Source organism: Momordica charantia, assembly GCF_013281855.1.
Source record: "Momordica charantia cultivar OHB3-1 chromosome 9 unlocalized genomic scaffold, Mcharantia_2.0 BLBB01000009.1, whole genome shotgun sequence".
NCBI classification, from domain to species: Eukaryota; Viridiplantae; Streptophyta; class Magnoliopsida; order Cucurbitales; family Cucurbitaceae; genus Momordica; species Momordica charantia.
Window position 1 is genome coordinate 17,327,117 of NW_028275167.1, and position 27,805 is coordinate 17,354,921.

Below are 27,805 nucleotides of genomic sequence, written 5' to 3' on the forward strand. Positions count from 1 at the left end.
AATAATTAAATAAGTACATATACGCCAATAACTCACAATAATTTCCACAGTAGCTCAAAATAAAATGAAATGAAACACTTAAATTAAATTAAAAATATTTCTAAGAAAGGAGGCCCCGAGACTCGAGAGTAACCTAACCTGAGTAACGTGGGGCGTTACATGCCATCCTTGCATCCATGATTTGGTTTCGTAAGCCAATCCCTCTTTCTTTTGTTTTTTTTGTTGGTTTGATTGTGATAAGATTCTTGCATCCACAATTCAAATCAGTTCTCATTTTTGCATCCACGATTTAAATGTTTTACTCTATAAACTACTTGTTGAAATGTTACTTTCTAACCACATTTGTTGCACTCCTACGGTCTCCACCTTCATTTTTTTTTCAGTGACTTCTATTTGGAAGTAACACTCTGTAGAGAAAGGAAAGGGAAAAACGAAAATTTATTTACCTTAAAAGGTTGGTCTATATCCTCTTGTGCTAAAAGTGCAGAATCTGATTTCAGAAAAATAAACTATTAATATCTTTGGACTCTTAAGAAGACTTCTCATAGCTAGTTGAAGTAGTTTATTTGTTTTTCCTATTGTTGGCCAAAAGACCTCTGAGTTCTAACTTCATTTTTGGTTCTTGTAGCTTTTATGTTTCCTTTTTCTATTTACCTCAAAGTTTAACTGATATCATGCTTTCTAATAGCATTGTTTCTGATTTAAAGAAATAAGAGAATGAGAGAACTATTGATGATGGCTGAAAATCACCAGAACTGACACGAAATGGGTGGGAGAAATTTTCATTCTTTTTCTTTTTTTCAATGTCATTATTTGGCATAATGAATTCTATAAGGATGACTCTGTTTTTTGTTTTGGTTTTTTTTACATGATTTTATTTTTCATTTTTAGAAAAATATTTTTGAACTGTCAGTGAAATGTTAAAAATAAAAATAGTGAATTTCTAGAACTTCCCCTTTTAGTTTTTAAAATTAAATAGTATTTAGATCCTTACCCAATCTTCTTCAACTTGTTATCAATGAAAATAGAATAGCTAAAAGAGACCGAAAATGTATTTTTAAAAAAATAAATAAATGAGCTATCAATATTTTAATGGTGGCGAGTAAGAAGATAAGAACTTAAATATTTTTCATAAAATATTGCCTAAAATTTTGAATAATTAGTAACTTTAGTTTTAAGAAACTAAAGGGTAGAACAAATTGTTATGGGTGAAGTTATCGTACTAGGTTCACTTAAGGTTAGACTAAGGAGGTGATATGGATCTAGCCGTCTGAACCATCCGACGAAGCCTAATCCAATTGAGTTCGATTGAACCAGTCCACCAAATCAATCTAAGATTCTCTGCTACTCTCAATTGAACCCTTTATTTGATTTAAGCACTTGAAGTGGGAGCTTGAATCTAAATCCACACCTTATTCAATTTAGTTTCTCTTTTAAATTGAATGTAATAAGGAAACTTTCAAAGTTTTAAATTAATTGGACTTTTATCGGTTTAAGTGTAAATTTGGATTTGATTAGGTGATAGTATTTACGTTTTCGAGTTAAAATATATGATTAGAAAAAAATGACGTGTACATGTTATTTTCATGTGATACATTTGCTCCACTTATAATTATCTTATTGCACAAATTTAGGCCTATTGGATCCAATGAGAATCTTATCTTAAACTTTTACCCTTTCATCAGAATATAAGTTCGTTCCTGCTCATTAGAATGTTCCTGCTTTACATAACGATATTGATGGATGATTCTCCTTTTTGTTTGCTACTGATGGTGTGGAACCAATATTCAAAGCCTGTATAGTGACACTTGTTTAAGTTAAATTTGTGAAGAATTCTTACCTTGAATTATTAGTTGGGAATAGTTTGTCACTCATGTTGGATTAAGAATTTAAGTGTGGAAAAGTTGTACAAAAATTAGTTGGGAATTTAATAAAAAAATTTGTCCTCTCTTGTTAGGAGATCCATAACTAATTTCTGAGACGTTATTCGTAGTTGGGGATTCGATCATTCATGGGTCAAAAGCTTAGATACTAACTCCCACTTTATAAGTTGTATTATTAAAAAAAAAAAGAGTTAAGTATTCTTAAGTTAAATTTCAATATTTCTCTCCAAGCTTGAGCCATTAGAAATTGTGGTGTTATCCTTAGGTTTATGAAAATAAATTAGTCTAAATTTTTGTCCTAATTCCTACAGGATTAAACTTTGTCCATCTATACACATTTACAAATTTGTTTAAAAGAAATATTGGACAATGAATAAGGATTTAATTAAGCTTAGGGATAGATTCTCAAGATATTATATAGAAGGAGTTGCACAATTTCTAGAAGTGGCAAAGTGCCATGTAAATGAGGGGGAAAACAATATGCCCGTGTAAGAACTGTCATAACTCAATGGCTGTAACAACCCGTATTTTCCAATACAGTCATTCTGACAAAATGCGGAAGCGTAACCAACTAAACATTAAATTAATGAAAAGACTTCTTTATTTAATACGATACTATGACAAAAGATAAGGACAAGTCCAACTTTGACACAAAAAAAAACCTTTAAAACTATAATAAAGCCAAGGAATAACTACCAGAACTAACTACGTTCTCATAAGCTAAAAACAATGGAAAATACTAAAGATTTCAACTCCTCATGCCAGAACGCTATTCCTCAATCACTATTTGAGCAGTCACTTGAACCTTCATTTGAAAGCATTTAGAAAACAGAAAAAAAATGAGTACAAAAATACTCAATAAGCAATTTCCATATCGAATTTCAAAATTCATTTTCCTTTCAAAACATTCGTAAACAAAAAAACGAACAAATCAAAACTTTTAAAGTCCTTTAAAAATATTTAGTACAATTTTCAAAACTTTCAAAAATAAACTAGATTTTCGAAAACAGAGACTTCAAATAAGATAAAAAGTCCAGTCAATCAAAACAAACTTTCATTCTTTCAAAACAAACTTCCATTCATTCAAAACAAACTTTCATTCGATCAAATTTCAAATCCTTCAAAACAAACTTTCTTTCGATCAAAACTTTCAAAGTTCATTCTAAAACACTTGGTACAACTTTCAAACTTTTGAATAACTAAATCATTCAAACATTCAAAACAATCTTACATTCATTCATACTTTCAAAATCAGAGTGGAAGGTTGCATTATTTTGGTAGCCTACAGAACATATGTGGTTACCCGTCGGTAACACCAATCAATCAGAAGCTTCTATCAGAGTCGTAAAATTAATACCGACCAGAACAGAATTGTTGAAATAATATCGACCAGAACAGAGTTGTCGAAATAATATCGACCAGAACAGAGTTACTTAAGTGTGAGGCCAGGTGAGTGAATAACACACACACATGAATCTTCATTCCAAGGAATGCCAAACCACAAAAGTGCCTTCCCACAAATAAGCCAGAACAGAAATCCATCAATTCCAAATTAGGCTACTACACCAAATAAGCAAAACGTTCCTCAAAACAAAATCATGGCATATCCGGATAGCCGTATCAAATCAATCCAAATATCTTTCAAATAAAATGCAAAACAAATACTTACTTTTAATATTAAATTAATTCAAAACATTGAACTAATTTAAAACAAACTTTATCAATCCTTTAAAACATGATTTCAAATATTTCACAAATAAACAAAATATCAATTTCAAACCTTTAAATAAATCTAAACAAAACTTTATCAAATCATTTAAATACTTCAAATACTTTGCAAATAAATATAATTTTAATTGCCAAATTAGTTTTCAAATCCATATGCAAGATATCAATTTCAAATCTTCCTATCAAATCCAAAATACATTTTAGTTTTTGAAATATGACAAATCACTTACAACACTTTTCGAATGGATACGATAAATCACTTACAATACTTTTTCGAAGGGATATGACAAATTACTTACAATACTTTTTCGAAGGGATATGGTAAATTACTTACAATACTTTTCGAATGGATATGACAAATTACATACAATACTTTTTTGAAGGGATATGACAAATTACTTACCACTTTCAGAAATCCTACGAATCTAATTAACTTCTTCCTTGGTAGTTGTCAACTTAGAGGCCTAGAAACAACCAATATCCAAAATCAATTCTTAAATCCTATCCAAGGATTTAAAATTCAACCAATTACTAACCCAAATCTTATCTACCCAATTTTCCCATTCAAAACAAAATAATTAGGAAAGTATGGATTTGGGGCTACAAAACCAGATCTGAAAATTAGGTTAAAAAGCCTCTAAAATCCACCATAACAACCTTTAAAATTACAAGAATCAATATAAATCAATACGAACTAAATTTACAAAAAGTTTCTCAATAAAACCAGCTTAAAAACCTTCTAAACAATTGAAAATTTGGGGATTTTAAATCTGAAATTTTTTCTGTTTTATAAAATCAAACTTCCAAGAATTTTTCATAAAACAATTAACAATTTATTGATTTTTATAGAAAAATCAGATCTGAAAACTTTATAGAAAACCTTTAAAATTTGGTAAAAACATATAATTTTTCATGTAAAAATCATAACAACAAACTATAATTTATAGGATACAAATAGGTAAACTTTTTATGTGAAAAGAGCCTCAAAATAGCTCAAAAACAGTCTTATAAACAAAAAAATTCAAACCAAAAATTCTGGAAAATTCTTAGGGTAAAAAGTCCTTAAAATCTTTTATTCTAAAAAACAAATACCTCAAAACTTTTCCCAATAGACTGAATTAAAGAACTACAAATCAAGAAAAATAAACTAAAACAATGAGAGAAAATACCAAAATTATTCTTCTTTCGTTCTCTTTTTCTCTTGAAGAGAAAACTAGGTCTAACATTTTAAGAAAATAAAACCTAGGGTTTAAGGGCTTTTATAACAAACCCTAATGAATCCTTATTTAAAAAGGATAGTAAAAAGATAAAGATTTAATAAAACTCTTTCTTTTTATTTTTTTTTAAATTCTAAGAACAAATGATCTTTAAAAAAATAATTTTTAAAACAAAAATTTATATTTTTTAAGAGAATAAAGAAAAGAACTTAATTAAAATAATAATTTAAATATATATATTTATACTTTTTTCGGTTGTTACAATGGCACAATCATTGGATGGAGTAGAACGACATTTATTTACATATGGAATATCTCCTTCATACAATCAATGGGTTTATCATGGAGAACCAACCAACTTAACTCGATTTCAAAGAGACAATTTCTGCTGTAGATGATGAATTAACTAGAGAGTGTAATGTTAACAATGTTGACAATGAGATGCTTGATTTTCTAAATGATTTGGAAGGGAAAAGGATGTAGATGATGAGTCGGATTATGAGGATGAATCGGAAGCTAATGTTGATGAAAGAGATACTTCAAACAATTTTGAGGAGTTGATGAATGAAGCACGTAATCAGTTGTACCCTGGTTGTACAAAACTTTCCTCATTGAACTTCTTGGTGAAGTTGATGCATATCAAGGTCTCAATAATTAGAGTAACAAATAGTTTGATATGTTAGTAGAATTGTTGAAAGATGCATATCCACCTGGTGCATCTATTCTTCGTTATTCTATGAATCTAAGAGAAAACTACGTACTTAGGGCTAAAATATGGTCAATTCATGCTTGTAAGTACGATTGTATATTATTTTGGAAAGAATTTATTGATTGTCAAAGTTGTCCAATATGTGGTGAGTCTCGATATAAAATAAATGATGGAAAAGGTAAGAAGATTCCACATAAGGTTTTTTGTCATTTTCCACTAATACGTAGGTTGAAGCGATTGTTTTCATCAAAATATATTGCTTATGAAATTAGATGGCATAAGGATAAACGAGTTGAAACTGATGGTGTGTGATGCTGTAGGATGGAAACACATAGATAGGAAGTTTCCTCATTTTGCTTCAGAACCAAGGAATGTTCGGTTAGGATTAGCTTCTACTAAATTTAATCCTTTCATGAATATGAATAATTCCTACATCATGTGGCCTGTGGTGCTTATCCCATACAATGTACCTGCTTGGAAATGCATGAAAGAATCAAATTTTTTTATGTCTCTGCTCATACTTGGATTGAAATCTCCAAGAAAAGAAATTGATGTGTATTTGCAACCATTGATTGAGGAGTTGAAAAAGTTATGAACAAATGGCGTGCGCACTTATGATTGCACAACTGGGAATTACTTTCGACTACACGCATGTTTGTTGTGGACTATTAATGACTTTCCTGTATATGGAGACTTGTCGGGATGGAGTTCTAAGGGTTATCAAGCTTGTCCTATTTCTAAAGAACATACATCCTCATTGAGGATAAGAGGAAAAATCTCTTTCATGCGACATCGGCATTACCTTCCACATAATCATAGTTGGCACAAGAGTAAGTAACATGATGGTAAGTTTGAGTATAGACCTCCACCGATTGTAATGGATGGAGATCAAATCATAGAACAAGTAACTGCGTTCAACTTTCTAGTGTTATATAAACATCCATCCAGAAAAGATAAGAAAAGGAAGCGTATTATTAAGTGGACTAAGAAAAGTATATTCTTCGAACTTCCTTATTGGTCTAAAATTATGTTTGTTGGGTTTTATGCCCCAAACAGGTGGTTTGTAAACATAAAACAAATATTCATTCAATAAAGTTGTTATTGATGTTTCTCTTAGAATTGCATTAACACAAATCCAATAAACTAACATCCAAGGTTAAGTCATGTAACTGGAACAGTATATAACATATGTACAGTATCTATTTAATATACAGCGTATATATTGGATATATAATATATATATATACAGTATATATTCGATATACAGGTAGATAATGTTCCAGTAGTAACTTAAAGGTATATAGTATATGGATAAGGTTGCGTACCTTATCCTCGTAACACTATGGATACGACCCACTTTGTAATAGTTACAAATGACTTGATTCATGTCGTTCATGTGGAGACATGCGAGTGGGGGTATCCTATATAATGAATTTGTATAAGACTGGACCGCGAAATAATTAATCTTTAGTTGTAACACAATTAGCAAATAGATTAATATTTCAATAGGATGCCCAGGTAACTCGATCTCAATTTTGAGTGAGTTATGCACTTCTGCCTGTTAGGGCTCGTCCTTTGATTTGTATGGGTGAAAGTGACCAAAGTCACCGACTCAATATTCCTACCATGTTGGGGACGAGACCGAGTGAGAAGCTGGGAACATAACTTCACAAGATAGAATTCACTCCTTCCCTACTTTAGGGTAAGTAAATAAGTGTTCTCTTAACTTCTGACTCTAGGACTTGAACAAGGGCCCCACCCTCTCACTCGCCCGAGATGGACTTCCGATTATTGGTTGAAACATAACCGGGTTGTTCATTAGAGGATCAACGATACTTAAGGTACAAGATGTAAAATAGAGGTAAAACGATAATTTGATCCAGCTGTGGTTACGAACACTCGTGAAGGATTGACTTACCGTTAATGATCAAAATCCATGGACGCAAAATATTCTACAGTGGGAAGACTGCAACTGTGGGTCTTTAGTGGAGTGACTGACAATTAACAAATGTTGATTAATATGGTTAATGAGTTTAATCAATTAATCTCGTATTGTTGGAGCTTCCAATCTGTAGGTCCATTAGGTCTCCTTGCTAGCTCATAAAGGATAGTTAAGAACATTTAGTCTTGAAAAATAAATTTAAATTGTTCAAATTAGTTAAAGGAAATTAAGGTTAATTGTATGAGATACAATTAATATAATGTACGCTGATCCATTATAATATAAAGTTAATTTTGAATTGGATTCAAAATTATGAGAGAGATGGATATTAGAGTTTGATTCTAATATAGTTGATTAATTAAAGTTTAATTAATTAAATAATATATAATTAAATTAATGTGATATATTAATTTGGTTAAACTAAATTAGATTTAATTTAATTTATTAATACTACTTTTTTGTAATTAATTAAATTAGATTTAATTAATTATTATTTTAATTAAAATTATTTTAATTGAAATAAAAGAAAAAAAGGAAAAAAAGGTAAAGAAATTGGAGGAAAACCTTTAATGGTGGGAATCGGGGGAGGTTTTCCCACTACCCACCTTTAATTGTGGGAAATGGGAAAGTGGTGGGTGGGGTGACTTCACCACCACTCTTCCTCCCTTATAAAAAGGGAGGTTCTCCCCTTCTTTTCGTTATCCGGTCCTCAATTGTTGAGTTTTATTACTCCAATGAAAATCTCTCTCTCTCGATCTCTCGATATCCCTATCAATTATAAGATGGTTCCCACAAACCAAGTTCTTAACATCTAAAGGATAGCAAGGAAGACTTTGTGGTGGGGTTGGTGTCTACATTGAAGAAGTTGAAGAAGTGTCTTCAAATGTATATTTCACTAACTTCCTTTTTATTCATGCTTATGTCTTTTCATTGTGGGTGTTTTTCTCTACATTTGATATATCTGGTTTGCAAATATATGTTTTTGGGTTTTGACATTAGATTTATAGTTTTTCTGTTGATTTGATCAATGTAAAGTCCCGTTGTTTTGGGCGTTTAATCCTGTAAATCGAGTCTGTAAGTTCGTTTCGTTCTTGGCAAGGAGTTGCTGTGAAAGAGAACCAAAGAAGTGAAGAAAAATAGAGAAACCGGGTGGACAGCGTCTTCGCGCTGGGGGTAGCGCCTAGGCGCCGCCAGAGTTGCAGAAACCTGAGAGCTCAGGCTTGCAGCGGTGGGGGGGCAGCACCTAGGCGCTGGGCTCGGGCGCTTAGGCGCCGCGTTTTAAAAAATTATTATTGTTTTTTGTTTTCGCTTCATTTCTTATAGGAAGACAAAAATCGGTCTATTTTGCTATTTAATTATTATGCATTTTGAATGTATACTTAATTACTTATACATGTAGCATAAAGTATGCCATATAGTTTGAAATTCCACCATAGGTTAAGCATGTTCATGCATCATATGTATATAATAGTTCTGATGTATGATAGCATGATTTATTTTCATAATTAATTAATATAAGTGTTGTATTCATTAGATGAAAATAAAGTTGCATTGAGCATGAAATTACTTTAGTAATATAAATGTTATATTTATGTATGTCATTGATGCATGATTATAGTTTTAATTTCATTAAATTTATAAGTGTTATTAGTTTGGTAAATAGAAATTAAAGTCTGCAGTCAAGAGTTGCATGCACACCTTAAGTCCTTAATAATTAATTTTAAGGGGGTTTGAAATTAATTATACCTTAGGTTATATACATTTTACTTTTTGGTTTTAAATAGGTGTAAAACGACAAAATAAAAGGTTAATATAAAATATTGCCTATAAGGGAACCCTGTCTAAGGAAGATTCAGTCTAGGTTGAGGTACTTAAGCTGACCGTAAAGGAATACCTCTACATAGGAACCGACCTGAGGTTGAATTTGTCAATATTTTATAGCATGCAACAATGTTATTAGTTCATTAAAGTGTTTAATGAACTAAAACATTAGTGTTAAACAAATCAAATATAAAAGTTATATTAGGCAAACTAATAAACTTAGATAATTTTATTTAGTCGGAATTTACCTAAGTAATAAACCCTAGTTTTTAAGATACTAAGTGTCAGGATTAGGTATATATAAAATAGCCAAGTATATAAGTTATATGCGGTATATAAATATATATATATTCTTTCCCTCACGTTCTCCGTATAACTTCATACCGTGAGTTCCATGCTCGGCCTCGTGTCGCCTTAGGCGCGGCCTCCCTACGGAAGGTGTTTGCATGGTTGAATACCAAGGTGAATGGAGAAAGTATTCATAGTAAGTGGGAGAAGGACGTGTGACAACACATCCTGCGGTCTCCGCTATTAGTTTGCAACGTGAGGTTTCATACACGGCCTGCGTGTCGTCCTGGAGCGACCACTCCTGCGGAGAGTCTGTTGTATGGAATCAAAATCAGGGCGAACTCCATAAATGGATAAGGTCTCTTAGGATTTGCACCAATATTTGTCGTTCCCTACGGTAGGCTTATTGGGGCAGACCTCTGGAGTCTGAAAATGGCGGGTTACACTTACGGGAAGTTGTTCTGTTAGTTAATAACTTCTTGACCAAACAAACAGTGACTAACTATTATAGGAATAATAGTTATTCTGGTGTAATATTTAGTTGAGAATGTCTTAATTTAGTGAAGGAGTAGTTCACTGCCCAACAGTAGTTGTTGCTTAAATCACTGAAGCATTGCTGCAAAAATAATCTTGATTATAGGATGCATTATTACTTTTTGCTAAATTTCATTGTGGCTTTAATGGGTAGTGCAAGTGTCATATATAGATTTGTTTATATTTCAGCATGTCTCAATCTATTTCCCTACTTGCTGCTGAAAAACTCAATGGCGAAAATTACACACAGTGGAAAACGAACCTTAACACGATACTTGTGGTAGATGATCTTAGGTTCGTCTAAACTGAGGAGTGTCCTCAGGCTCCCATGCCTAATGCAGTCTGAGCTACTTGGGATGCCCATGACAGATGGATCAAGGTCAATGACGAGACAAAGGTCTACATCTTGGCAAACATATCTAATGTGCTGGCCAAGAAGAATGAGAGCATGGTCATCGCAAGGGAGATCATGGACTCATTGCAGGACATGTTTGGACAACCGTCCATTCAAGCCCGGTACGATACCCTGAAGTTCATTTACAATTCACATATGAAAGAGGTAACATCAGTACGAGAACATGTTCTCAATGTGATGGTCCACTTTAATGTGGCTGAAGTGAATGGTGCTGTCATAGACGAGGGTATCCAACTCAGCATTATCTTGGAATCTCTTCCGAAGAGTTTGTTATAGTTTCACAGCAATGCTGTGATGAACAAGATAGAGTACAACCTTACCACACTCTTAAACGAGTTACAGATTTTTCAGTTTCTTATGAAAAATAAGGGATAGGAAGGGAAGGACAATGTTGTCACCTTAAAACGATTCCATCAAGGTTCGACCTTAGGAAACAAATTTGTACTTTCTTCTTCTGGAAGTAAGACTTTCCAGAAGAAGAAGAATAGTGGTAAAGGGCTAAAAGCTGACCCTACTGCTGTTGCTGCTACCAAGAAGCGCAAGACCAAAGTTGCAGACAAAGGAAAATGTTTCTACTGCAACGAGGATGGACACTGGAAAAGAAGCTGCCCGAAATACTTGGATGAAAAGAAGAAAGCCAAATAAGGTAAATATGATTTACTTGTTCTTGAAACTTGCTTAGTGGAGAATGATGATCCTACCTGGATACCAGATTCAGGGGCCACTAACCGTGTTTGTTCTTCTTTTCAGGGAATTAGTTTCTAAAGGTAGCTTGATGTTGGTGAGATGACTCTCAAAGTCGGAACTGGAGATGTCGTCTTAGCAGTCGCAGTGGGAGACCTAAAGTTGTCTTTAGACAATAGTACATATATATTAGTAGACAATGTATATGTAGTTCCCAAAATAAAGAGGAACTTAATTTCAATTTCTTGTCTACTTGAAAAATGTTATACTATTTCCTTTTCATTAAATGAAGTGTTCATTTCATGAAATTGTGTTAATATTTGTTATGCAAAACTCGAAAACTACTTATATGTATCAAGACAAACCATAACTACAGTAATCTTAAATACTGAGTTGTTAAAAAATGCTAAAACTCAACACAAAAGGCAAAGAACTTGTCCAAAAGAAAATACCTATCTTTGGCACTTAAGATTAGGTCACATAAATCTGAATAAGATTGGGATATTGGTTAAGAGTGGACTTCTAAGCGAGTTAGAAGATGACTCGTTACCTCCATGTGAATCTTGTCTTGAAGGCAAGATGACTAAAAAACCTTTTTCTAGAAAAGGTCTTAGAGCTAAAGAACCCTTGGAGCTGGTACATTAAGACCTTTGTGGTCCGATGAATGTTAAAGCTAGGGGAGGGTATCAGTATTTCATCTATTTCATACATGATTATTCAAGGTATGGATATCTCTACCTAATACAACATAAGTCTGAAGCCCTTGAAAAGTTTAAGGAGTACAAGACTGAAGTTGAGAACCAATTAGATAAGACGATAAAGACACATCAATCTAATTGGGATGGAGAGTATATGAACTTAAGATTTCAAGACTATATGATAGAACATGGAATTACATCTCAACTCGGAGCACCTGGTACACCTCAACAGAATGGTGTATCAGAAAGGAGAAATAGAACCCTGTTAGACATGGTTCGATCTATGATGAGCTATGTTCAATTGCCTGCCTCGTTTTGGGGTTATGTAGTAGAGATTGTAGTATATATTTTGAACACAGTTCTATCAAAAAGTGGTTCTGAAACATCTTTTGAACTATGGAGGGGACATAAATCAAGTTTACGTCACTTCAGAATTTGAGGATGTCCAGCATATGTGTTAGTGACAAACTCGAAGAAACTGGAATCTTGTTCAAAAGTGTGCCTATTCGTAGGTTATCCCAAGGAAACGAGAGGTGGACTCTTCTTCGATCCACAATAAAACAAAGTGTTTGTATCAACAAATTGCTACATTTTTGGAAGAATACCTCATTAGAGATCATAAACCACAAAGCAAGGTTGTGTTAAATGAGATTTCTGATAAAGCTACAAATACATCAACAAGAGTTGTTGATAAAGTTAGCACTTCAACAAGAGTTGTTGATGGCGTTAGTACATCACGTCAGTTACATACATCTCAAAAGTAGAGAGTGTCTCGACGTAGTGAGAGGTTGTTACGTGGGTTTAACAGAAACGAAGGTCGTCATACCTGATGATGGTGTTGAGGATCCATTGACATACAAAAAGGCAATGAAAGATGTTGATAAGAACAAATGGATCAAAGCTATGGACCTTGAAATAGAGTTTATGTAGTTCAATTCTGTCTGGGACCTTGTAGATCAACCTGATAGGGTCAAACCTATAGGTTGTAAGTGGTTCTATAAGAGAAAGCAAGACGTCGAAGGAATGGTACAGACCTTTAAGGCTAGACTCGTGGCAAGGTGTTACACCCAAACGGAAGGGGTGAACACTGAGGAAACCTTCTCCCTGGTTGCCATGCTAAAGTCTATAAGAATACTATTGTCTATTGTCACATTTTATGACTATGAAATTTGACAAATGGATGTTAAGACTGCTTTTCTAAATGGCAATCTTGAAGAGAGTATTTATATGTCTCAACAATAAGGGTTCATTAAGCAAGGTCAAGAGCAAAAGGTTTGCAAGCATAAATGATCCATTTATGGATTAAGACAAGCATCTCGATCTTGGAATATAAGAATTGATTTTGCAATCAAGTCTTATGGTTTTGACCATAATGTTGATGAGCCTTGTGTATACAAGAAGATCATCAACAATACTGTAGTTTTCTTGGTGTTGTATGTTGATGATATCCTACTCATTGGGAATGATGTAGGTTTTCTATATGATATTAAGAAGTGGCTAGCAATTAAATTCCAAATGAAACATTTGGGAGACGCTCAGTTTGTTCTGAGGATTCAAATCATAAGGAATCGAAAGAACAGAATGCTAGCCTTGCCTCAAACAACTTATATTGACAAAATGCTTGTCTGATATTCGATGTAGAATTCCAAGAATGGTTTACTACCATTCAGACATAAAATCTCTCTATCTAAGGAACAATGTCCTAAGACACCTAAAGAAGTTGAGGATGTGAGACACGTTCTCTATGCTTCAGCAGTGGGAAGCCTGATATATGTCATGTTGTGTACTAGGCCTGACATTTGCTATACAGTAAAGATTGTCAGTAGGTATCATTGGATTGCCGTGAAGGGAATCCTGAAGAATCTTAGGAAAATGAGGAACTATATGCTTATTTATGACACTAAGGATTTGATCCTTATAGGATACACTGATTCCGTCTTCCAAAGTGATAAGGATTCAAGAAAATCCACTTCGGGGTCAGTGTTCACTATTAATGGAACAGTTGTAGTATGGTGGAGTATCAAACAAGGATGCATTACAGACTCCACAATGAAGGCCGAATATGTTGCCGCTTGTGAAGCAGTAAAAGAGGTGGTGTGGCTTAGAAATTTCTTAACTGATTTGGAAGTTGTTCCAAACATGAATTTGTGCATCACACTTTATTGTGATAATAGTGGTGTTGTGGCAAATTGTTGATCTGTTTAAAAAGGCTCTTACGACTAAAGTGTTCGAGGGCCATCTAGAAAGTTTAGGCCTATGAGATATGTACAATATAGTCTAGGGTAAGTGGAAGACTTGTAAAGGGTATAATGTATGCCCTAGTTTATTGTATTTGTAATTTATTGTACAACCCACTATTACTTTTAGCTTTTGTACACCCCACTAGAGTTTAGTTCAAGTGGGAGTTTGTTGGGTTTTATGCCATAAACTTGTGATTTGTAAACATAAAACAAATATTCATTTAATAAAGTTGTTATTGATGTTTCTCTTAGAATTACATTAACCCAAATCCAATAAACTAACATCCATGGTTATGTCATGTAACTAGAATAGTGAATAACAGATATACAATATATATTTAATATACAGCATATATATTTGATATAAAGTGTATATATATACAGTATATATTCGATATACATGTGGATAATGTTCCAGTAGTAACCTAAAGGGTATATAGTATATGGATAAGATTGGGTACCTTATCCTGGTAACACTATGGATATGGCCCACTTTGTAATAGTTACAAATGACTTCATCCAGGTCGTTCATGTGGAGACAATGAGTTTGTATAGGACCGAACCGTAAAATAATTAATCTTTAGTTGTAACACCGTTAGCTAATATATTAATATTTCAATAGGATGACCAAGTAACTCGATCTCAATCCTAAGTGAGTTATATACTCCTGCCTGTTAGGCTCGTCCTTTGATTTGTATGGGTGAGAGTGACCCGAGTCGCCGACTCTATATTCCTACCATGTTGGGGATGACACCGAGTGGGCAGTTGGGAACATAACTTCACAAGATGGAATTCACTCATTCCTGACTTTATGGTAAGTAGATGAGTGCTCTCTTAAGTTCTGACTCCGGGACTTGAACAAGGGGCTTCACCCTCTCACTGGCCCGAGAGGGATTTCTGGTTATTAGTTGGACAATAACTGGGTCATTCATTAGAGGATCAATGGTACTTATGGTACAAGATGTAACACAGGGGTAAAACGATAATTTGACCTAACTGTGGTTACGAACACTCGTAAAGGATTGACTTATCGTTGATGGTCAAAATCCATCGACGCAAAATATTTTACAGTGATAGGAGTGCAACTGTGGGTCTTTAGTGGAGTGACCGACAATTAACAAATGTTGATTAATAAGATTAATGAGTTTAATCAATTAATCTCGTATCATTTGAGCTTCCGATCTGCAGGTCCATTAGGTCTTCTTGCTAGCTTGTAAAGGATAGTTAGGAACATTTAGTCTTGAAAAAAATTTGAATTGCTGAAATTAGTTAATGGGAATTAAGGTTAATTGTATGAGATACAATTAATATAATGTATATTGATACATTTATAATATAAAGTTAATTTTAAATTATATTCAAAATTATGAAATAGATGGATATTAGAGTTTGATTCTAATATAGTTGATTAATTTAAGTTTAATATAATTAAATATGATTTAATTGAATTAATGTGATATATTAATTTGGTTAAATTAAATTAGATTTAATTTAACTAATTAATACTTATTTTTTTGTAAGTAATTAAATAAGATTTAATTAAGGGGCAACGTGAGATATGACAAAAAAAGTTAGGAAAATAAGAAAAATAGCAATAAGGTTTGGGTTTTTCAAATATAGCATTTTTTTAGTAAAAAAACGGAGACCCACATTCTAAATTACAAGTATACCCTGTAGGCCCAAACCAACAATAAATTATTTCTGATTGACTTCCGATATAGTAGTGATTGACAGATATACTCCTGATATATATGTGATATATGTTTGATATACATATGGTATGAAATTGACTTACTTCTGATATAACTATGATATCTACTACTATAGGTGACATAGAATTGATTGAATTCTGATATACTATTGATTTACTTGTGATATAACTATGATTGATAGATATACTTCTAATATATATGTGATATATGTTTCATATACATCTGATATGAAATTGATTTACTTATGATATAACTATGATATATACTACTATAGGTGATATAGAACTTATTGACTTTTGATATACTATTAATTTACTTATGATATAACTATGATTGACAGATATAGTCCTGATATATATGTGATATATGTTTGATATATATATGATAGGAAATTAATTTACATGTGATATAACTATGATATCTACTACTATAGGTGCTATAAAACTGATTGACTTCTTATATACTATTGATTTACTTCTGATATAACTATGATTGACAAATATACTTTTGATACATATGTGATATATGTTTGATATACATATGATATGAAATTGATTTACTTATGATATAAGTATAATATCTACCAATTATTTCGAACGTATTACATCTAATATGTTTTCTGATATACTATTAATATATGAAATAATTTTTTTTTTCAGATAAAAGCAATGGTACAAACACGAAAAATGAAATTAAAAAACATCTTCGAAAATGTTGATGTCGTTCGTCCCAAAAGACAACATAAACAAACACCAAAAGTGTTGTCTATGGAAAAACGAAAAGCTTTAAAGATATTATCTCCGAAGATACGACAATCACCAAGAACGAAGATTGATGTTCCAAACTTTTTCCTAAGGATTATACAAGAATGAAACTTACGCTTTTTTAGACTGTTGGAACTTATGCTTGTAGAATTTATGCTTCTTCTTTTATAGAATTTTAAGAATGACATTATTAGTCTACTTTTGGTTTATGCTACTGGTTCGCTTTGATGTTTAAATCATTAAGTTTTTGGTTGATGGACTTTTCTACTGATTTGATGTTGATGTTGATACCCAAGAATGATGTTTAAACCTTTTAAGAATGACATTGTTGCTGATTTCGTTTTGATCTTTAGAATTTTAAATAAAACTTAATTGTACTACTATTATATGTATGATGTATACTTGATATATCACCGATATATTATTCATATACAGAAAAACCCTAAGTTTCTATTTACCTCTGATTTCTAATTGATTGTTCATTCATCCTCTTCCCTTCGATTTCTCATTCACAGTAATTTCGAAAATCACCATTGACATTCACATTCACGTTCCTTTCAAGTTTAATTTCTCATTTTTGAGTAAGTATAAAATTTTTTTCTCATTTTCCATGCATCACAATACCTACTGATTTCTAATTGATAAAAAATATATAAGACAAAGGGTTAAAGCAGGTAAAATAGTGATTTACTATTATACAACTGATATAGAACTGATTGACTTCTGATATACTATTGATTTACTATTGATATACTAATGTTGTCAAATATACTAATGATATATATGTGATATATGTTTGATATATAATAACGAAAGAAATTGAGAAAGTTTACGCGCGATAACTGAAAAAGGGTAATTTGGGAATACATAAAATTTTTAAATCAGGATTTTCAAAAAAATGTTATATCTGAAAATATCAAAAAGGCATGCTATTTTGTTAAATCTAGAAAACTTATATGCTACCCATTACAAATCTCGTTTAATTAATTATTATTTTAATTACAATTGTTATAATTAAAATAAAAGAAAAAAAGAAAAAGAAAGAAAGAAATGGGAAGAAAACCTCCCAGTTCCCACCTTTAATTGTGGGAAGTGGGGAAGTTGTGACTTCACAACCACTCTTTCTCCCTTATAAAAAAGGGAGGTTCTCCCCTTCTTTTCGTTCCCGGTCCTCAATTGTTGAGTTTCCAAAATTCCAAAGAGAATCTCTCGATATCCCTCTCAATTATTAGACGGTTCGCACAAACCGAGTTCTTAATATCCAGAGGATAGCGAGGAATACTTTGTGGTGGCATTGGTGTCTACATTGAAGAATTGTCTTCAAATGTATGTTTCACTAACTTCCTTTTATTCATGCTTCTGTCTTTTCTTTGTTGTAATTCTGAAACAAGATCGAAGCACACGCATTCCTGTGCTTCCACTATGGGATCTAATCCCTTCAATGTTAAGGCATAAGTTAGATATCATACATATTGAAAAAAACGTATGTGACAACTTGTTCGGGACTCTGATGAAGATTGAGGGAAAAACAAAAGACACGACCAAAAGCTCGTTTGGATATGAGTATTTAAATATACGAAAGGACTTACAGTTGAAAAAGCAAGGAACTAAAGTGGTAAAACCACATGCTGGGTATACATTTACAACCAGTGAGAGGGTGGCATTTTGTAAGTTCTTGAAATCAGTAAAATTTCCTGACATGTTTTTTTCAAACATATCACAATATGTGAGTGTGAATGATGGAAAAATATGGGGGTTGAAAACTCAAGATTCTCATATTTTTCTCTAACGACTTATTCCTATTGCTGTTCGGGCATACTTATGAAAGGATGTGAGTACAGCTATTGTTGAGTTATGTAATTTCTTTCAGGATCCATGCGCGAAGGTAATCCGAATCAATGATTTGGATTGATTGCAAACATATATTATACTCATACTTTGTAAGTTTGAAAAAATATTCCCACCGGCTTTTTTTGATGTAATGGTGCATCTTGCAGTTCACTTGCCATATGAAACAAAGGTTGTAGGTCCAGTTAGCTATAGTTGGATGTACCCTGTTGAGCGAAGCCTACGGACATTGAAACACTATGTACCAAACAAATCTCATTTGGAGGGTTCCATAGCGAAGCATTCGTCATGAATGAATCTTTAACCTTCTGTTCCTTGTATCTAACTGGAATAGAAACAAGATTCAATACGGATGAACGTAATGATGACTCGATTCCAAGTGGTGAAATTTGTAGGGATTTTGAAGTGTTCAAACAACACGGACGACCATTCGGGGTTTCAACTGTGAGGACGCTATCTGAAAATGAGAAACAAATGGAACATTGATATATATTGAACAACTGTTCAGATATGGCATCTTATCGCAGGTTCATTTTTAAGTACATATATATCTTTATAAATTTCAAGTTCGATATATCAAGGGCAAATTTTTTACATTTCTGTTTTTTATTATTCAAATATAGGCATCATTTGAGATTGATTCGATTAAGCTCAAACAACACATCAGACTTATATAGAAGGCAACAATTACAATTTCCTAATTGGTTTAGAGTTTATGTAAGTATGCTTATCAATAATGAAAATTATGCTGCAATAATGAGTTAAACTAATTTGTAGAATGTTAATAGATGTACTCATTACATGAACGAGGAGAAGCCTCTCATGATATCTACTCGATAGCACTGGGGCCTGCTACTCAAGTTCGCTCATATAGTAGTTGCATTGTCAATGGTGTGCATGTTCAATGTATAGAACAACAATCGTTGGATTACACAACATAGTGGAGTCATGGTACCTCGAGAAACTGAAAGAGATGAAATGAATTACTATGGTGTACTGCATGATGTTCTAGATTTAGAATATACAAAAAGAAGACTTGTGATTGTTTTTAAGTGTAAATAGTTTGACACAGATGCCAAGAAGAAAAGAATAAACATGAATTTAGGGTTTCCGTCAATCAACACATCACATTATTGGTATACGGATGACCCTTACATCCTTGCTACCCAAGCCAAACATTTTTTTTTATATTAACGATCCTAAGCTTGGTTGTGATTGGAAGGTTGTGCAAGTTGTTCCAAACAAACAAGTATGAAATGTTCTAGAAGATGGAGACCTAGAAAATGACTAAATCGAGTTGTTAGAAATATCTAATGCAATTGAGGTTGATGAATCAATCTAGGATGCTACATTATGTAGAGATGTCGTCTACCCTAGTGTTGTTCTACGTGAAGATATTCTACAACAGTTGAATAAGAGTGTACCGTCCTCAAACGATGATGAATTTATAAATGATGACTCAGAAGATTTAAAGTATCTACTAAAAATAGTTCGAGTTCATATCAACATTTAGATTCTGATAATGAAGATAGTGAATAAGTATATCAACTTATGCATTTCAATTTCGATCATAATCAAATGTTTCATGTACGTTGAGATTCATTTTGCATCCTATGTTATCTTGTAGAGTTATGGTGGGTCCAAGTCAAGAGTAGGATGCAACTACCGTTAACCAAGAGGCTCGCCTCACGAATATCAATTATGCATAAGGTAATTATTTATAACATCTGAACATTTACATATCATAACATATGAACATTAAGTATGGACTAAACATAACCTAAATTTTAGGCTCTAAATTAAAAAGAAAACGTGCCTATGGACCTAAAGGAGTGCGTACGAGAAAACACAGATGATGTATTAGTTTGGACCACTATGTTGTTGGGACTTGCTCTACCTTTAAAACGATTAGAGACTCGTGCAAGTGCACACGGTCACAAGTAATACTTGGTAGTAATCCAAGGTTGATTCCTTAGAGACTTGTTGCTTTTCAAAATAGTTTTTAAGAAGTGAATGGTTCAAATATGCAATTGTGATTTAGGAAGAAAAATGTGATGAAATGTTGTTGTTTGGGGTTTTAACTAACAAGCAATTTAATGAAAATCAACCTTCTTGTCTCCTACCTTAGTTTTGATGCAAAACATGGAAAACACACTATGTTGGGAAAATGCACCTGGCTCAATTTCTAGCTTTTCTTGAGATTTGAGTTCTACTCTTTCAGTATCGCTTTTGGTTGCTGCACATGCTAGGGTAACCTAAAATCATATGCCTATGTGTGATTACAATCCTAGAGAATATCTACCAACTCATTTGCATTATGGGTCAGAAGGCCTATGCCTAGGACCATGTTTTATACGCTTATTCCTAAGTCACATCTCATATTGGTTTCCTATTATTTTACCTAACTCACCTTTCCCAGGGTTCGGCTTTGGTGTATAAATCAAGTTCCCACTGGCCAAATGGAAAAAAAGACGTAAAGAGAAGTTCTTAGAAACCAACCCAAAAAAGTGCCAGGTGCAATCTAGCCAAAATCCCAAGCGTGTTGAAAATCAAATCATTTGACTAAGGCGTTCCACAAAGAGGTTGATAACTAATTTAGAACATAATTAAATGAAAGTAAATGCACGAAAACATAAAGAAAGCATTTTTCATTGAATTTAAATGAGTAAATAAGCCGTATAATGAATTATAGCTTGACCCTCTTCTCTCTCAAGCGTTAAGGGAGTTGAAACTCACTAAAAAACTTCAAAAGAACATAATGAACAAAGAACAGAAGTAAGAACTTGAATTAAAAGCAATACAAAAGGTAAAAACGTGAAAAACAAAGAAATGAACTACTAGAACATAAACATAAACCATAAAAATGTGTTTTACAATTAGAGAGCAACTAAAAGAAGATGAAATGAAGCTTGGAAGGGATGATTTGTTGATGGATGCATGGCTTCCTTTACAGCACCATAGGTTGGTTGAAACTTCCCTCCATTTTAGGTGGAAATGGGTTGAGATTTTCACCTAATCACCTCACTTGGTCTTGGACTCACAGTTTTGAACATGTGGGAAATGTCCTCCTTACCCTTCATTAATCAAAACGTGAGTTTTGACATTTTGTCCTACAAAAATGCGTCAGGCGCAATTCTGCAAAAACAGAATTATGTTATTTTCTTCCATCTTTGACCGCATTTTCCTCATATTTTTCCTAAAGTACCATAGTTTGACTTTTATGCAGAAATAATCTATGCATGTTCTACTTTAAGAATATGTAGTCTTTTTTGGCAAATAATGATCGGAAAGGGGTAAAAAACATGGTCAAACAGGACTACCGACACATGTTTCTGCAGTAAAAAGTTAACCCAAAACACCCCCAAACCTAACCATTTGCTTGTCCTCAAGCAAAAACAACAACAACAAATCTAAAAAAATCAACATGCTAGAAATATGAATGATCAACAATCCAAAGTTTCTAAGTAAATGAATCATATAAGTTTAACGAAAGGCTCCACAAGCTGAACATCCTAACTTTACTTTCAAGCCAACAAACCATAAACCATCATTTGTTTTGAAAATAAAAATGATTCTAAATCCTGTTCTTTCTAAAACAAAAAACTCTTTTACAAAACCAAGGAATATGTACACTTCCATTTTGATTCAAAAGTTCTAACATCAAGTGGATCGGCTACTAGCCCCTGAGGTTCTCAACACACCAACATCTGTTTCAAACCACAGCCACTAATAGAAACTTATTAGGTAGCAACCCGGCATAAAATGAAATCGACAATGGTTTTCATGAAGTCACTTAATATGTAGGCTACTACCTCCAAGATGCAAAGAAAATGAATGTCTATAGTGGGACTCGTGAAAAAGTAAGTGCGTTTTCTTTCCTCACATGTTTCTTACCGCTCTTTTCTTTCTCTCACACTTATTTTTCTTTTCTTTCCCCTACTCTTATTTTCTCTCAAGACTCTTTTTTACTTGCTTTTATTCTTTTGTACTCTTTTTTCGTACTCTTTCTTTCGAAAAAATTTATTGCATATGATTTTTTTTCTATAAGACTCTTTGTATTGCATTTTCTTGTTGAATATTTTTCAAAATGTAAAAAAAAAAAAGAAAAACATTTTCTTTCTTAAAATAAAAAGACACACACTGTCCTCCCACTTAAACTTAAGAGAAACAGTGTTCTCGCTAGGGAAAGAAATTTTGAAAGATGCAAAATTTTGACATAAAAAGGACAAGGACTTCCAAAGCAATGAAAAAGTTAAGGTTTCAAAACAAAAAGAAGCAGAACATAGTTTTATAACCAAAACAAAAAGAATGGAAAATGATTTATTGCTTGATCATAAAACGAGGAAATATAACCTATTCACGCCCTTAAGAATCCTCATCGACATGATACAAAAACAAAAAACAAAAGAAAGCATTTCATTAAAAAGATGAACATGTTGAGAGTTTAGAAAATATGCCTTGAAGAAGCTAAGGCATGGAGTATGATAAGGAGCCTAGGGTCAATTTTTTTTATGATTACACATGCTTAACAAATAGATAGTAGTTTTAGCAGTAGCAAACAAGGCATGGAGTATGATAAGGAGCCTAGGGTCAATGCTTATATGACCCTAACTTGTAAGACTAAACATGATGTTATCCACAAAACATATCAGCATGCTATCCAACTGATGCAAATACTTCTACCTAGAAAATATCATGACTAAGCACAAATGAACAAAACAACATTCTGTCAACAATGAAACAAGGGTTAAAAAACTTCCTTGATTAATACGACGAGTAAAACAAAAAAGGACCACAAAGTGGTGCTTTTTCTAAGCATTCCATATTTAAGTCTTGTTTTGTTCATTCTTATGGAATAATGCTCACTGCTCTTTGCCTTGTACCTTGCTTATTTTCTTGGGAAATCCAATCTTGTACTAAGAAAATCAAATTATTAAAACGTTAAGGACATAATAAAAAAAACTGAAAAGTAAACATGACACTAATGTACAAACTTCCCTCCTACTGATTTTACTTTAAAGAATGTTGGAGGCTTTAATTTCCACCTAAAATGGACGGGAGTTTCAACCAACCTATGGTGCTATAAAAGGAAGCCATCCCTCTAACAGAATTGCATCCCTTCCAAGCTTCATTTCATCTTCTTTTAGTTGCTCTCTAGGTGTAGAACACGTTTTTAGGGTTTATGTTTATGTTCTAGTTGTTCATTTCTTTGTTTTTCACGCTTTTACCTTTTGTATTGTTTTTCATTCAAGTTCTTACTTCCGTTCTTTGTTCATTCTGTTCTTTTAATGTTTTTTAGAGAGCTTCAACTCCCCTCACGCTCGAAAGAGAAGAAGGTCAAGCTAGAACTCATTGTACGACTTATTCGTTTAAATTCAATGAAAAATACTTTCTTTATGTTTTCATGCATTTACTTTCCTTTAATTATGATTTAAATTAATTATAAACCTCTTTGTGGAATGCCTTAGTCAAAATAATTTGATTTTCAACACGCTCGATATTTGTCCATAATTGCGCCTGGCACCTTTTTAGATTGGTTTCTAAAAATTTCTCTTTATGTCCTTTTTCCATTTGGCCAGTGTGAACTTGATTTATACACCAAAGCACAACCTTGGGAAAGGTGAGTTAGGTAAAATAATAGGAAACAAATATGGGATGTGACTTTGGCATAAACGCATAAAATATGGTCCTAAACATAGACCCTCTGACCCATAATGCAAGTGAGTTGGTAGATATTCTCTAGGATTGTAATCACACGTAGGTATATGATTGTAGGTTACCCTAGCCTCTACAGCAACTAAAAGCAGTAGTGAAAGAGTAGAACTCGAATCCCAAGAAAAGTCATGAATTGCGTCTGGCGTAATTTCCCTAACATAGTGTGTTTTCCATGTTTTGCATCAAGTCTATGGTAGGAAGCAAGGAGGTTGAGTTTTATAAAATCGCTTACTAGTTAAAACCCCAAACAACAACATTTCACCACTATTTCTTTCATAAACCACAAATGCATATTTGAACCATTTCACTGCATCACTTGATTTTGAAAGCAACGAGTCCCTAAGGATTCGACCTTGGATTACTTTCGAGTATTACTTGTGACCGTGTGCGCTTGCACGAGTCTCTAATCTTTTTAAGGGTACAGAAAGTCCCAACATCCACTCCCACCCAAAACACTTTTACAACCACTCAATCTCAGCCGACCCTCATCTCCCCCATTGTAGTTAAAGAAATCCACCCACCGGTGGCTCCCAAAAGCACCTCCGCTTCTAGGCCCGCCTCACGTACTCAAAAAAGCAAGCGGCCCCATCCTCATTTGCCCTATCTTCGCCCAACCAAGAAGTCGAAGGCCTCCAGCACCTCACAGCCCGTACCTTCGAAAAAAAAGTAGGAAAAGACAGCTTCCCAGCCTTAGGGGAACCGGTGCATTGTTCACTCTTCTGTTTTGCAGGTCCCGCCAACATCCGGTGTGAAGAAGATGATAAACGTGGTGCTACTACACCAAGCGATGTACTGGAACTTGGTGGACCTAGTGACCAAGACAAACTACAGTGAAATAAAGGTGAGGGACCTTTATCTTAAGAAAGGCTTCAAGGTAGAGAATATGCCACAGTTCGTGAGAGATTGAGCCAAACTGCTGAAGTAGGAGCATTTCTGTAGCCCCACTTATCCCTGTGTTAACCGAATTGGTTTGTGAAATTAAGCAAACTTCGATCCAGACTGGGTGGGGCACACAGTCATTCGAGATGTGGGGTGGATAGTGAAGGGATCGGATCGCGCAGCAGAAGCGTGCAAACGCGTGTGCTTTGATCTTGTTTTAGAATTACAACAAAGAAAAGACATATAAGCATGAATAGAAGAAAGTTAGTGATACATACCTTTGAAGACACCTTTTTAATGTAGACACCAACGCCACCACAAAGTCTTCCTCGCTATCCTCTGGATCTTAAGAACTCAGTTTGTGGTAACGATCTTATAATTGAAAGGGAGATCGAGAGATCGAGAGACAAATTTCTCGTTTGGAGTTTCGAAAACTCAACTACTATCGAACCAGGGTGAAAGGAAGGGGAGAACCTTTCTTTTTATAAGGGAGGAAGAGTGGTGGGGAAGTCACAACTTCCGCACTCACCACTCTCCCACCGAAGTGGGAAAATCTCCCCACTTCCCACCATGGGAGGTTTTCCTCCCATTTCTTTCCTTTTTTTTTTCTTTTCTTTTTTTCCTTTTATTTTAATTAAAATGATAATTAATTAAATATAATTTAATTTGACCAAATTAATATATCTAATTAATTTAATTAAATCATATTTAATTAAGTTAAACTTAAATTATCAACTATTAGAATCAAATTCTAATATTCATCTCTCTCATAATTTTGAATCCAACTCAAAATTAACTTTATATTATAATGTATCAACATACATTATATTAATTGCATCTCAATTAACCTTAATTCCCTTTAACTAATTTGAACCATTCAAATTCTTTTCAAGACTAACTGTTCTTAACTATCCTTTACGAACTAGCAAGGGGACCTAATGGATCTACAGATCGAAAGCTCTAACGATACGAGATTAATTGATTAAACTCATTAACCATATTAATCAACATTCGTTAACTGTCGGTCACTCCACTAAAGACCCACAGTTGCACTCTTCTCATTGTAGAATATTTTGCATCCATGGATTTTGACCATTAATGGTAAGTCAATCCTTCACGACTGTTCCTAACAACATGATATAGAAATGAGTGATCACGGAGTGCACGGGAAAAACTTACAGAGGAACAAGCTCAAATAAGCTCAAATGAAGCTTATGCTCAAAGTCAACCCAATCATGAGCCAATCATTATGCCACAAGGTCCAATCACAAGAGCTAGTGCTAAAAGACTACAAGAAGGGTTGAATGGTCACTTCCAAGCTAAGGTGTTCACACTTGGTGAAGAGTTGCATCCCTTCAAGCTTGAAAAGACATCTTGTCCTCCAAGAAACTTCATGAATCTAAAATCCAGATTCGTCCACATATTTAATTTATTATGTATTTTTCAAGGGTTGTGTCTTTTCATCCAAGGGTTGTGTCTTTTCATTATGTCTTTTTACTATAAATAGGGATGTACATTTGCTTTTCAAAGACAACATTTTGATGAATGAAAAATTCAGATTAAGTTTAGTCTCTCTCAAGCTTTTAAGCTTTCTTTGTATTCTTGTGCTAGAATGCATGTTTTAGAACTTTCAATCTAGTTTGATCCATTAGGTTGTGGAGAGTTTGAAATCTTGAATATAGGAACAAGTTCTCCTTTATTCTTGATCATTGATCATCTTTTCCAAGCGCAAATCTGTTTAGCCTTCTTGGGGTTGATTCATCAACTTGTTATTGGGGTTATTCTTATTATTGTTGTGGGGGTTCACCTTGTATAAGGGAGTTCTCATGCATAATTGAGTTAGTTCCTTTATCATTGATCAGTTTTATCAATGATAAAGGACAAACCAATCCGACCGATCAAAATCGACCGAACCGACGTCGATCGATCAGTTTAAAAGATGAATCGGTCGGTGTCAATTTTTCATAGTGAAAAACTGACAAGTCGGTTGGTTGACTCTTCCAATATCAAAGGAACCGACCGACCGACTTATTAAAAAATAATAATAATAAAATTCCATTACAGCATTCCATGAGAGAGTTGTAAGAGATGAAACAAAGAAAAAATGGTAAATGAGAGTAGATGGAATGCAAAAGAAGAAAGGGAGTAAGAGGTGAAGAGAATAAACGAGAGAAGGTGAGAAAGAGAAGGTAGGAGAAAGAAAAAGAAAGGGGAAAAAGAGGGGGAAAAATAAATTGAAATGAAAGACGAAATGACTTATAGAAAGCCACGTGGTTGGAAAAATGGAAAAGAAAAAAAAATCTATATAAGTTTTTATATACTTTTATTTGTTTATTATTATATTTTACGTTTTTACCCATTTTTCTTCTCCAACCTACGTGGCTCTTTAGTAGCCATTCCTTCAATTTTAATTTCTACCTCTTATCTCATTCCTTCTTTCTCTTTTTTACTTATCACTCTTTATCTTATACCATTTCTTCTTTTCATTTATGTTTTCTCTTTCCACCTTTCTTCCCTTCTTTCCTCCATGTTCTTCTTCTTCCTGTCTTCGACTCTACCCTTTACCGTTCTTATTTTTCTTCCCTGCATTTCAATCACACAACACACATTTTTAACAATTCTAATTTCTTCTAAGAACCGACCAAATTAACCGACTGAACGGTCGGTTAAACGATCGGTTTGTACACAGAGGTAAAAAGAAAAAGTCTCTGACCGATCGAAACTGACT

At 33.5% G+C, this 27,805-nt stretch overlaps 2 pseudogenes; both read left to right on the top strand.

Annotated features, from left to right (window-relative positions):
* Window positions 1-2,252: 2,252 nt before the first annotated feature.
* Window positions 2,253-19,996, top strand: LOC148209108 (uncharacterized; annotated as a pseudogene).
* LOC148209109 (uncharacterized) lies at window positions 8,196-11,367 on the top strand (annotated as a pseudogene).
* Window positions 19,997-27,805: the final 7,809 nt, after the last annotated feature.